This window comes from Notamacropus eugenii, chromosome 7 (genome assembly GCF_028372415.1).
Source record: "Notamacropus eugenii isolate mMacEug1 chromosome 7, mMacEug1.pri_v2, whole genome shotgun sequence".
NCBI lineage: Eukaryota > Metazoa > Chordata > Mammalia > Diprotodontia > Macropodidae > Notamacropus > Notamacropus eugenii.
The window spans coordinates 108539982-108551513 of NC_092878.1; the positions used below are offsets into that span (position 1 = coordinate 108539982).

At 36.8% G+C, this 11532-nt stretch overlaps 1 pseudogene; it reads right to left on the reverse strand.

The window, feature by feature from the left end:
* Positions 1 to 9250: 9250 nt before the first annotated feature.
* LOC140513972 (large ribosomal subunit protein uL3 pseudogene) lies at positions 9251 to 10431 on the reverse strand (annotated as a pseudogene).
* Between the last annotated feature and the right edge of the window lie 1101 nt (positions 10432 to 11532).

An 11532-nucleotide genomic window follows, 5' to 3' on the forward strand; every position in this document is an offset into this window, starting at 1 on the left:
CATTACCATGAAATTTAGTTTTAACTGCCCCTACACCTACCCCCACTACCTCCCTCCCAAAACAGCATAAAATTCTATATAGGATCTTCATATACTTTCCTATTGAATATGTTTTCACTATAGTCATGCTATGTAGATGAACTAAAAGGAAGAAATCATATAACAAATCAAAACATAATACACAAACAGACACACACAAACATGATCTGCTACATTCTGTGAATGAATTCCATAGTTATTTCTCTGAATGTGGAAGGCATTTTGCCTAAGAAAACCATTGGGAATGTTTTTTTTGTTTTGTTTTGTTTTTTTTAAGCTCTCGTGTTATTACGAAGTTCCAAGTCCACCAGAAAAAACTCGCACATTGTTGTTGATCATTGCTGTGCACAAAGTTCTTCTGGTTCTGCTCCTTTCGCTCAGCATCAGATCATATAAGTCCTTCCAGGCATCTCTGAAGTCTTCTTGTTCATCATTTCTTATGGCGCAATAGTACTCCATTACATTCATATACCATAATGTGTTCAGCCATTCCCCAATTGATGGACATCCCCTTGACTTCCAGTTTTTGGCAACTACATAGAGTGCTGCTATAAATATTTTTGTACATGTGGGACTCTTTCCTATTTTTATGATCTCTTGGGAATACAGTCCTAGTAGAGATATTGCTGGGTCAAAGGGTATGCACAGTTTTGCAGCCCTTTGGGCATGGTTCCAAACCACTCTCCAGAATGGTTGGATGAGCTCACAGCTCCACCAACAACGAATTAGTGTTCCAACTCTCCCACATCCTCTCGAACATTTATTATATTCTTGTTCTGTCATATTTGCCAATCTGAAAGGTGTGATGTGGTACCTCAGAGTTGTTTTGATTTGCATCTCTCTAATCAAAAGTGATTTAGAGCATTTTTTCATATGATTATAGATCTTTAATTTCTTCCTCTGAAAATTGCCTGTTCATATCCTTTGACCATTTATCAATTGGAGATCAGTATACTTTTTTAAAGTGTCATTTTCTTCAGTATTTCTTTTGGTTCTTTAGCAAGTTGTTGATTTCCTTTTCATGACTTTCTTGTAGCACTGTCATTTCTCTTCCCGATTTTTCTCTACTTCTCTTGATTTTCAAAATCCTTTCTGAGTTCTTTCATGACCTGAGACAAAGTCATATTTTTCTTGGAGGGTTTTGATGTCAGAGCTTTGATTTTGTTGTCTTCTGATTATATGTTTTGATCTTCTTTGTTACCAAAGTAAGATTCTATAGTAAGACTTTCTTTCCTCTGTTTGCTCGTCTTCCCAGCCAAATGCTTGACTTAGTAACTTTTTTTTCAATGTAGGACTCTGCTTCCAGTAGGGGTGTGGGTGGGACTAGAGTTGGTATACTGTTCCAGACTTCAGGGGTTTTGCATCAGCTTCTCAATCTCCTACAGTCTATGGGCCTTGGGCTCCCTGAAGCTGCCGCTGCTTCTGCCTGTGCTGCCTTATCTGTCCCAGGGCTGGGGTCAGACACCAACTGGATCATGCCCCTGCCCCACTCAGGACCTTCAGAGTTTTCCCACTGACCTTCTATGTTGTCTTTGGCATTTGTGGGTTGAGACATCTATAAACTGCCAGAGCTGCCAGCAATTGAAGCCTGTTCTGGCCCTGTCTGTGCTGCCATAGCCCATGCCAGATTGTGCTCAAATCTGCTTCCAGTACAGTGAAACAAACTTCCTATCAATCTTCCAGGATGTCCTGGGCTGGAAATTTGCCTCACTTCATCACTTTTGGGGTTCTATAGCTCTAGAATTTGGTTAGAGTTATTTTTTACAGGTATTTGCAGAGGTTTGGGGGAAGAGCTGCCGTCTTGGCTCTGCCCCTGGATATGTTATTTTTTTCAGCCATTTTAACACATGAAGCATAATTATTCATAATTTGAATGAAGAATGCATTTATCAAGTACAACAGCAAGTGACTTGAGAAGGACCAGAGGCCTGCTAAGTGTCAAAGGTGAAATTCAAATTCAGGTCATCTTGACTCCAAGTCTAACAATCTATCCTTTCAGCTACCATTGGCACCAAGCAGAAAAGTTCCCACCTTCCACATAATAGGACTTCACATAATTGAAGGCATTTCTGATGTCTCCATTATTTCTTTTCTTCAATTGTAATACTTCCAGTATGTTAAAGTTCAGGTTATGTACCCTTTGCCACCCTTTTCCATATCCTCTAGATACTGTCTACCTCATGACTATCCTTCCCACAATGTCTCAAAACAGCACTAAACACAGAACTTCAGAGAAGATCTGGACAGGGCTTAGTGCTATGTGATTATTACCAAGGTAAAGATGGACATGGATGTTAGAGATGAACTTGGCATACACAAAGGTATCAAGAAAAATTTATTAAAAATAGAGTTCCGAGAAAGGAAGGCCTTCTATGTTCGTCCCCCTGAAGGAATAGTTAACTTCCAGCATGGCCACCAAAACGACTACACCTAGGTCAGGATGAATCAGGACCATTATACAATCCCAAACTTTGGATCCACTGCAATACTGTCCCCTGGCGAAGTGACTTCATGTTCTCCTCTGACAGAATTTTTCTCAAACAACTTATAGAGTATGTACAGTAGTTTTCTGACCTTCACCTCACTCTATTAGGTCACACACACCCCATCAAAGTGTGGAAATAAAACTTACTTCTTATTTCCCGCAATGGACCTCTCAATGCACCTTAACACTATATTAACTTTTGGGGGAGATGTCATTTTGTACCTTTGGCACATAAAGATCTCAAAGTTCACTATACCATTTGCTTTGTCACATAAGAAATGTCTTCCAGCCACATAGCTCTATGCTGTACTTTTGAAGGTTTTACTGTTGTTGAACAGAAGTATGAGGATTTATATTTATCTTGATTAAATTTCAGCTCATTAGATTTGCCCCAGTGCTCATGCCTGTCAGTATCTCTTTGGATCCTGACTCTGGTATCTGATGTGTTAGTTATATCCACCAGCTTGGTGCCATCTGTGAATTTTAAAAGCATACTATTAACTAAGTCATTACTAAAAATGTCCACAGCACTACGCCAAGAAGAGATACCTAGAAATCTCCTCTGAAGAATTCTTTCCAAATTATGATTGCACTAACAATGACTGTTGTTTTAATGTTGCCATACAACCAAAAATGGACCTATGCCTTATCCCATTATATAAACTCATAACACCACCGTCTTGCTGAAAACAAAGCATAAGAAACTTGTCATACCGTTGCAGAAATCTAGGCAAATCCTATTCCCCTAAACTTCCAGTTTGTTGACTCAATTAAATAAGAAAACAAGGTTATTAACACGTGATTTAACCTTATTGAAGCCATGTTGGACCCCTCTTTTCTGTTTCTAAGATGTTCACTAATTGTCGCAAATAATTGGATGTTTCTAGGATTTAATGACCAATTCAGTGATCAATAGGTCCAAGATTATTTTCTGCCCTCAATTAACTTTTGTGATATTTGTCATTTCTCAGGCTTCAGAGGTTCCAGTTCAAAGGTTCAAGAGACATAGCTTCTGAGTAATTTAATTATTTTACTAATTTGGCTAGCAGGTTATTAATAAAAAGGATGGTCATTTGCCCATCTATCTTGCACAAAAGATATGGTGGTGACCTCAAAGTCTATATACCCTTTCAATAGGGGCTAATATCCCATTATCATGTCATGCCCTACTGAGAAAATATCTCTCTACCACACCATTCCCAGTCTTGGGCTATATAGACAAAAAGATCTGTCTCTACCTAAGCATGACTAAAACACAATGAGCTTCCCCACTTTAGATTACCAGGATGAGAAGAGTTGAGGGTATGTGGCAAATTAAGCCTAGACTTTCTCTCCTCTATCAACATCTTAAGATTAAGTAATTGCTGTTCATCAAGATTCCTGTGATTTACACCCCATTTACAAGTTTACCTTGCTATTCAAAATCAATTTCAAAGCATAATTTACCCATTCAACTTGACCAATCTTTAACATATCAAATTATTTTAAAAGAAAACCATTAGTTACTCTGAGTAGGGAGGGAGAGAGAGACAGAGAGGGAAAGGGAGAAAGAGACATGACATTTAATATCTAGAAAATTGCTAGTGTGTTAAAAAAATTTTGGGACACTATTTTAAGTCCATATTAACAAAAAAAATCAAATTGGAAAAAAGATTACATTTTAATTGTAGATAAGTAAATACACTTATACATTAATGGTGCAATTGTAAATTGATAGACTGTAGTCATAAGCAATAAGTCATAAATATAGTAAAGCTTTTTTCCCCAATGTTCCAAATATTGAAAATGTATGATTAGAAATTGATATCATGCAACATGCCTTAAAGGAGTTCCCTAATAAAAATGTGCCTGACAAGATGCACACACAAGTGAATTCCACCAAACATTTAAAGAACAATTAATTCTAGCACTATATAAAATACTTGGGAAAAGAGGCAAAAAAGAAGTCATCATTTTTTATGACACAAATATGATGCTCATATCTGGACCAGGAAGAGCAAAAACAGAGAAAGAAAACTAGAGACAGATACAATGAATATTGATGTAAAAAAAAATAAATAAAATACTAGGTAGGAGATAAGAGCAATATCACATATACCTCAAAAAAAAAAAAAATGACCATGAGGTATTTATACCAGAAATGCAAATCTTGTTTAATATTAGGAAAACTCTCGGATAATTAATCAACACAATAGCAAAAGCAAAAAAAAATCATAGGAGTATCTAAATGGATGCAGAAAAAGTTTTGACAAAATGCAACACTAATTTTTATTTTTATAAAGTCCTAGAAGGCATAGGAATAAATGGAGCTTTCTTATTTTTTAATTTTTTAATTTTTTTTCTTTCTTTTTTCATTTTTATTGTATTAATTTATTTATTTTAGGTTTTGACATTCATTTACACAAAATTTTGAGTTCCAGTTGTTCTCGCCATCTCTCCCTTCACTGCAGCTCATAATACCTTGCATTCTGATAACCCTTTCCGTCAATGTGCCCTCCCTTCTATCACACCCCATCCTTCCCTTATCTCCTTCTCTCTTTTCTTGTAGGGCAAGATAAATTTCTATACCCTATTTACCTGTGTTTCTTATTTCCCAGTGATATGCAATAATAATTCTCAACATTCGTTTCTAATTCCTTCAATATTTATTTTGCCCTCTGGTTCTAGAATATCAGTGCAGTTTTCCTTGACAATTTCATAGGAGATAATTGCTAGGCTCCTTATTTTGATCATAGTTTTCTGGTAGTCCCATAATTTTTAAGTTGTCTCTACTGGATCTGTTTTCCAGGTCAGCTGTTTTTCCAATGAGATGTTTCACGTTATCTTCTATTTTTAAACTTTTGGTTTTGTTTTCTAACTTCTTGGTTTATCTCATAGTCATTAGCTTCCCTGAACTCTATTCTCTCTTTTAAAGAATTATTTTTTTCAGTGAGCTTTTGAGCCTTCTTTTCCCTTTAGCTAATTCTGCTTTTTAAAGCCTCCTTCTCCTCATTGGCTTTTTGGACCTCTTTTTCCAGTTGAGTTAGCCTATTTTTAAAGGTGTTGTTTTCCTCAGCATTCTTTTGGTTCTCCTTTAGCAGGCTGCTGACATGCTTTGCAACCTCTTCTATGGCCTGAACCCATTTCATATTCATTTTGGAGGTACTGGAGGCAGAGGCCTTGACTTCCTCTGACAGTATGCCTTGTCCTTCTTCATCCAAAAGGATGAAAGGAGACACATGTTCATCAAGATGGTAACCTTCTATGTTCTTATTTTTTTTCACTTTTTTGGGCATTTTCCCAGTCAGTTACTTGACTTCTGAATCTTTTGTCAAGAGGAGGGTCCTAGTGCTCTTCCTTTCCCCAGTACCATGCTCAAGGCTGAGTTTATGATCAGCTGCTCAACTCCCCCAGGGACTTTGGGTGGGGGCAGGACCCCCAGTGAGGGCTGAGGTTCAGATCAGCTGCTCAGTTTTGCCAGAGGTTCCAAGCTGAACTGCCTGGACAAGAGACCCAGGGTGCTTCCACCTAGCTGCCTGCTGCCCACTGATGCCACTGCCAGCTGCTGCTACTGTCTTGGTTCAGTGCTGAAGAAACCCTATTCTACTCTCTCCCAGCTGGGAAAGCCCTCTCACACTGACCTTTGGAGCTTTCTTTGTCACTTGTGGGTTAAGGGATCAGGGACCCTTCTTGCTGGGAATTTTGTCCTGGAGGTCTGTTCAGGTCCTCTTCCTCCCAGTGCTGTGGGGCCAGGGCTGGGCTCCACTCTGCTCAGCGTCCCGTGAGATAGACCTTTCCTATTAGCCTTCCAGGTTGCCTTTGGCTGGAAACCTCCTTCGCTCTGTTTTTCTGTAGCTTCTGCTGCTCTAGAATTTGTTGAGGGTCATTTTTACAGGTATTTTGTGGGCTGTGGGGGAAGTGCTAGAGTATATTCATCTTTCTACTCCACTATCTTGGCTCCACCCCCCATAAATGGAGCTTTCTTGAAAATGATAAATATTATCTATCTAAAACCACCAGCAAGTTTTATGTGTAAATGGACATGACAGATGCTTTTCCAGTGATTCAGGGATAAAGGATGGATGTGTACTATCACAATTATTATTTAACATTTTAGCATCTTAATTCTGGCAAGATTCTTGCCAGAGTCCTCCTGAATAAGCTGATCCTTCACCTGGAAGGGGGTTATCTCTGTGAGAGCCAGTGTGGCTTCATAAAGGACCAAGGAAGAGTTGAGATAGTGTTTATCCTGAGGAACTCATGATGAAAAATGCAATTGACCCCTATAGCAAGGTCTGATGGAGTCTGAATGCAGATTGAGTAAGCATTTTTTGCTTTTCTGTTTTTTTGGTGGGGAGTATGTGTTTTATTTTGCAAGATAGCTGATATGAAAATGCTTTCCATTACTATACATGTGCAATCTATAGCCCTTTCAAGGAAAAAAAAAATGGTAGGGAGGAAAAGAATAAGAAAGTTGAGGGGTTTTTAATCATATTTTATTTTTTCAATTATGTGTAAATACAATTTTAAAGATTCATTTTTTATGAAATTTTGATCTCCAAATTTTCTCCCTCTCCTCCCCTCCCAAATCCCTGACAGCAAAAATTTGATATGTTATATATACATGCAATCATGTAAAACGTTTTTCCATATTTGCCAAGTTATGAAAGAAGAAACAGAACAAAAGGGAAAAAAATGGGAAAACATTAAAATGGTATGTTTTGATCTGTATTCAGACTGCATAGTTCTTGCCCTGGATGCATTCTAGATTGTCTTTTGGAATTCTTAGACCAGTGTATTGCTGAGAAGAGCTAAATGAATCATAAGTGATGATCACACAATATTGCTGGTACTGTGTGTAATCTCTTCTAGTTATTCTCAATTTACTTTGTATCAGTTCATGTAAGTCTTTTCAGGTTGTTGTTGTCTTTCTTTTTTTTTTTTTTTTTTCTGAAATTCGCCTGCTTGCTATTTCTTATAGCACAACAATATCCTATTGCATTCATATGCCACAAACTTCTTCAGTCATTCTTCAATTGATGAACATCTCAATTTTTCTTTTTTGCCACCACAAAAATAGATGTTATGCAAAGATAGAGATATGAATATCTATAAATATTCATATCTATCTATCCGTATACATTTGTAAATGTTGGTCTTTTCTTCTTTTTTATGATCTCTGGGATACAGATTTAGTAGTGATATTGCTGGATCAAAGGTTATGTACAGTTTGATTGCCCTTTGGGCACAGTTCCAAATTGATCTCAAAAATGGTTAGATCAGTTCAAACTCCACCAATAATGCATTAGTGTCCCCATTTTCCCACCTCCTCTCCAACATTTATCATTTTCCTTTTCTGTCATATTAGCCAATCTGATAAGTGTAAGATAGTACCTCAGTTATTTTAATTTGCATTTCTCTAATCAATAGTGATTTAAAGCATTTTTAAATATGACTATAGATAGCTCTGATTTCTTCATCTAAAAACTTCCTGGAATTTGATATATTTTTAAAACGGAATGTAATTTTTAAATATAACTTAAAAATTAAATTAAATGTAAAAAATAAAATTAATGAAAAGATGTGTTCTATTTATATTCATATATTTGAATTATGTGTTCAGAAATATTTTGGATAATGATTAACTGGAAGAAATGTAAATATTTCCAGTCAGCAAAGGATTGGATAATCTATGGTATGTTAATATAAAAGACTACTGTACTGGCATGAAAATACCATATATGAACAATATAAAGAAATGGAGAAAGACATATTTGAATTAAACAGGACAAAAGAAGGCATAACCAAATATATTGTAACTCTATTTTGCAAATACAACTTTGCCTCCTTTTAATATCAAGGAATAAGATATTCCTCCCAGGATAAACTCTTCACTTTTAATCTGATCAACCATGATCAACCGCAGACATAGATACAACATTACTCAGATTCCTCTCCCCTTAGATTGAAGAACTGGAGGGTAATAATTTCAATGGCATGAAAGAAGATTCTCCCTGCAGTGTTTCTCTCCAAAGTGTCAAAATACACTTTCCAACCTTCTTCTGTATTTTTTTCTTTTCCAGTTAGATTTTAAGCTCCTTGAGGGCAGGAAATGTCTTTCCTTTTCTTATTTTAATCTTCAGCAATTAGAACAGTGCTTGGCACATAGTAGATACATTACAAATAGTTATTCAGTTGAATTTAATGGAATACAGAATGTGAAGTAAAGTATTGCTCTAAGCATACTTTCGTACAAACTGTTCTGCGTTTGTCCCAGCAGTTTTTTATTGAATGGGGAATTTTTCTCTTAAAAAAATAATGTTTTACACTTTACCAAAAAACTGGGTTATTGCATCCTATTGTTTTTGAACCTCATGTCTAGTCTGTTTCAATAAGCTATATCTCTTTTCTTTAACCAATACAAGATGGTTCTTATATCTATTGCTCAATAATGTATTTTGAGGTCTGGAAGTACTATTTTTTCTTCCTCACTTATTTTCAACTGTTGCTTTTTATATTCTGTGGGTTATTTTTTTTGCTTGTTTGCTTCTTTTCATAAATAAATGTTATTGTTTTATCAAGCTTTGAAAAATCTTCTTCGTAATTTAGGCTAGCATTACAAGTATATATTCATTTTCGTCAGATTTTTAATATATTGTCATAATCAAATCCTATTAAGGTCATTATTTTTTTTTAATTGTGAAAAGTTTATTGAGAATCCACGAGCTCCAAATTGGTCTGGAAACATCAGGCAGCTTCTTCTCTTGTGATCTGGTCCTTTTTCAGTGGTCCAATGAAAGCTTTCTTCTCCTCCACAGTCTGGAACAGACCTTGGCCAAATTTGGATGTGGTGATTCAGGTGAATCTTCTTCAGGGCACGACGTTTGTTCTATACCAGCAGAGACTTTCGCAGGGTGAGGACACTCTTCTTGGTCCCAATGACACAACCTTTCAGCATGATAAAGTCATTGGTCACTTCACGGTAGTAGACAAAGCCTCCCAGAGGATTGATGCTCTTGTTGGACGAATCATAATGTGTGGATGAATTGTTTTTGATCAGTTTGCCACCCTTGATCTGGTAGCCCTGGCCAATCTTGTAGATCTTTTTGTCGATCTCAGTGAGACAGTGGTAGCCCTTCTGACCAGCTTGAGCCGCAGAGAAGGCTACCCTGGCGGGATGCCAAGCTCCAATACATGCCACCTTATGCAGTCCTCGGTGGGTTTTTCGGGGCAGTTTCTTGATGTGCCAGCAGTTAGTGACACCTTTGTAACCCTTGCCTTTTGTCACCCCAGTGACATCAATCATCTCAACACGGATGCCTGCTGCTCCAGCTTCTCACAGGCCAATCCAATTTCTCAGCCACACTGCCGCCATTCACCTGGATCTCCATCAGGTGAGACTTCTTCTGCCTCAGAGGGAGCAGGCTCATCTGGATGTGGGCAATGACGCCGACCACCTGGCAGTACTTCTTCATGCTGCTCAAGTCTTTCTCCAGCTGCTTTTTGCCATCCTCATCTTGCCACTTGTTGCGATACTTGGTGAAGGCCTTCTTGGACATATGCCAATTCTTATAGAACCGCCTCTTACACTCATCACTGATGTGCTGGGCAAAGATAATTTTAAAGATCTGCAGGCCTCGTGGGATTTGCACATAGCCCACGATGCCCACAATGACCATGGGGAGAGTCTCCATGATCGTCACAGCCTTGACCACTTCTTTCTTATTGATCTTTGAGCCGGGCCTGTCCACCTCTTGAACAATATTGGTCATGTGTGCCTTGTGGCCCAGAAAGGCAGTCAGATGGATGGGCTTGGAGGGGTCATCTTTGGGGAAGCTCTTCACCTTCCCCCGGTGCCTGCTGCTTCTCTTTAGAGGCAGGAAGCCCATAGAGCCATGCCTGGGAGCGGATAACTTCCAGTGGGACATGCTGCTGCTGATGGGAGTTTGGAGAGAGGTAGGTCATTATTTCTTTGAGAACATTTTGCAATTGAATCTATAGAAGCCTTCTGTGTGTTTTGTGATGTTGCTCCTCAGTTATTTTATGTATTTTGTAGATATTTTGAATGGAATTTGTTTTCTATTATTGCTTCTCACATTTTGTTATTATTATTTAGAAATGCTTTTGAATTTTAAGCATTTGTTTTTTAGCCTGCAATTTTGATAAAGTTATTGTCTCAATTAGTATCCTAGCTCATTCCCTGGGATTTTCCAAGTAGATCATCATACCATCAGTAAAAAGGGAATGTTTTATATCCTCTTACCTATCTCTATTGGTTTAATTCCTTTCAATCATTTGATTGCTTACCATATGTAGAATTAAATTAAATTGTAGGGAGAGGAGTGGACATAATTGCTTCATGCCTATATTTATTGGAAAAAAAGTTGCATGGTTCTTGCTTTTGCTTTTACAGCAATGGTTTTTATGTTATTTTTAAAAGGTCACTATACTTTGTAGGATTTGTAGAATAGAAAAATTAATGTACTTTGTCATTTTTTTGCATTTGTTAAGATAATCATGTAATTTCATTTTGTCTCATTTTTATCAAGATTTATTATATTGATTTTTTTCTTGATTTTAAACTATCTTTGCATTCCTGGTATAAATTTCACTTGATTATAATGAATGATTTCTCAGAAAAGTCTCTATAATTTGCTGGAGGATTTAATTTGCATTTTTGATTCAGTGTTGATTAATAATTTTGGAGCAAAGTTTTCTTTCTCTTTTTTTCAGATTAGGCGTTATAATATTTGTTTCATTACACAGTTCTGTAAATTTTTAAGAATAATGTTCTAAAAAAGTTGGGTACTAACTGTTCTTAAAAAGCTTATAGAATTCTCCTGGGAATTTTTCAGGTCCAGGAGCTTATTTATTTGCTTGTTTGTTTTTTCTGATGTTTGCTTTGTAGCTGTATTTATTTCCCTTTCAAAAACTGAAATATCTATCTAATCTTAGAATTTGGGATTTTTTTATATTTTTGAAGTTATTCACTTGCTACTTTTTCTATTATCAATTTTGTTTGCACCTAA